Source organism: Bidens hawaiensis, unplaced genomic scaffold, assembly GCF_021521415.1.
Source record: "Bidens hawaiensis isolate Kalapana, Puna unplaced genomic scaffold, B.hawaiensis_p1.1 tig00004973_1, whole genome shotgun sequence".
Classification (NCBI taxonomy): Eukaryota; Viridiplantae; Streptophyta; class Magnoliopsida; order Asterales; family Asteraceae; genus Bidens; species Bidens hawaiensis.
In genome coordinates this window covers 1145980-1148427 of record NW_027491313.1, presented here as the reverse complement: position 1 = coordinate 1148427, position 2448 = coordinate 1145980, and the positions used below count along the sequence as shown (strand labels likewise).

At 36.5% G+C, this 2448-nt stretch overlaps 1 pseudogene; it reads right to left on the bottom strand.

Moving 5' to 3' along the window:
- Positions 1-537: 537 nt before the first annotated feature.
- Positions 538-659, bottom strand: LOC143628464 (small nucleolar RNA Z103; annotated as a pseudogene).
- Positions 660-2448: the final 1789 nt, after the last annotated feature.

Genomic DNA, 2448 nt, shown 5'->3' with positions numbered 1-2448 from the left:
AATGACCTGAAAACAAGATCATTCTGTCAAAACAGGTAGCAACATGGACTGGTCTCTTCATAAGTCTGGCTTGTTACTAATTACTTAGGATTGAACGATCTCTTAGATGCAATTATAAGGATTTTTTTTTCTTTTTAACTTACTAATCAATTAAATCACTTACTTTCAGAAAAACAGCTATTGGCTGCATGACCATAGTCCTATTACAAACGTTTTTGGTTTTGTTATGAATAAATTACTATAACTAACTATCATAGATCATAAGTTAAAATTAGCTTTAACTCCACTAATATTGGCTAAGGTTAACCATATAAGAGCATTCACATCCCAAAAATCTATTATGTATTATCAAAACCACATGGAAAACTAATCGGTAAAATATATATTTTATTTATATAAAAAAAAAAAAAAACTTAAACGTGAAACACAAAGTTGATGTCCTCAATTCTCCACAACAAAAGGATTTAATTGATTATATAGAGAAAATTGAAACAAATATATTTTATGAAATAAGAAAAAGTTTTATATAGGAAAATGATGGATCAGATTTCTGGCTTGGATTATTCTCGCAAGGAGAATAATAATAATAATAATAATAATAATAAGAGCGCTCAGTTATTTCAGATTCGATCATCTGGGGAAATAATCATCACATCCATCACTATCCTTTTAATCAATAATTCACAAACTAAAAACAGAGAGCAAGAATATATAGACGGATTATTCACAGAGAATGAAAACAAGCCTACAGATGAAAAACACAAACAAAACTTATAGAAGTTTATGATTTGGACAGTGAAGATGGCGGCATGAAGAAAATAAGACGTATGAGGGTGTTTATATAGATGACGAGGATGACTAGGGTTTTCCCATAAACCCTCTTTCAGCGTATCTTCAAATTAAATAACGGTGATGTTTTAACAATATTTTTTATTTATTTATAGGAGAGTAAAATTTTAGCATACATATAAAATCATAAACAAATAAAATTTTATTTTCACGGTATTAGGATATTTATTTATTTATTCAACTGTACTCTAATTAAATTAAAGAAAATGCAGCGTCAGCAGAGGTGGATACATAAAAAATTTTTATACGGGGCAAATTACGGATCAACGGTGATAGTTGGGTGACACGACGTGATGGGAGATGAGAAATCGGAACGGTTTCTGGGAGGCAAGAACTGATTCACGAAAATTAACCAGTTAGGATTAGATTTTATTATTTGAGCTTTGAGTTTGAAGTTTTGTAAGGAAGACACTTAAACTAAAACAAGAAAATTGAGCTATCAAATTAGGGTTGGACATTACAAACTAGAGTTGGACTGTGGGCCTTGGCCCACCCTCATTTCCCTTTGGATCCGCCTATGAACATGAATTTTGTATTTGATAGTAGATGATACTCATATTAGAAGAGATGCAATGTTTTGATGACGGATTTTATACTTAAAAATGTTTAGTACCTCAGGATGTTGTAAAATGAAACAACATGATTAAACAAATGCATCTATTTCAAGCAAGCTAAACCTTCTGTAAGCACACAAAATTAGAACTTCATTTTTTCATAAAATATATTTGAAGAAACGTGGATCTACTCACTGGTAGCAGATCTACTTTCCTCGGGTGTGATTATGCTATTTCACCGATGGTTCTTCTGGATCTGTGTTCTTCCACCTACAAAATGAACAGCGCCGTTACTTACCCCTCAGAAAGGGACAGAGGGGTCCTCTTTGGGGTAACCCTCCGGCGTGAGAATCAGTATATTGTGGAGAAGATAATAATGTGTGTAAGGGAATCTCAAGAGTATTGCTTAATAGCTCAATACCCTCTGATTGTGAGATTGTGTTTGTATGTAACTGACTGTGAGTGAATGTGATTCAATATGATTGAATGTGATATCACTGCTTGTAACTGTCAATGATTGAGTATGAATGTGTCATCAAAGTGGAGTTGATGCTGTATTTATAATGCTAGGGTTTCCACTGATTGAGCTCAACCTCGTTGGCCTCCCCCAATCGCACTGCGCCACGTGTCCTCTGGGACACCTGGCGCTTTCTCGTTGGTTGTAATCACGTGGTAGCACACGTGTCATGCTGAGTTGTCGACCTTTCATTTGGCAGCTGTCAACATCAGCATATTCTTACTCCTTAAAAAGATGCCTTCTGGAAGGTTGTCTGACGTGCACAATCAAGGTTGCCCTAATCCTGATTTGGATAAGGACGAGGTCGATTATGTGCATGCGTGATATGCGCCAATCCTGAGGATGCGCGAGGTCTTCTCTTTATTCTCACGCGCAGATATTTCATGCGCAGATGTGATATGCACGGGCATGTGATATGCGCCGGGCGCTGGTGCGCCGCGCGCATATGTGACGCGCGAGCATATGTGATAAGCACGAGCATGTGATATGCGCCGCGCGTTGATGCGCCGCGCGCATATGTGATGCGCG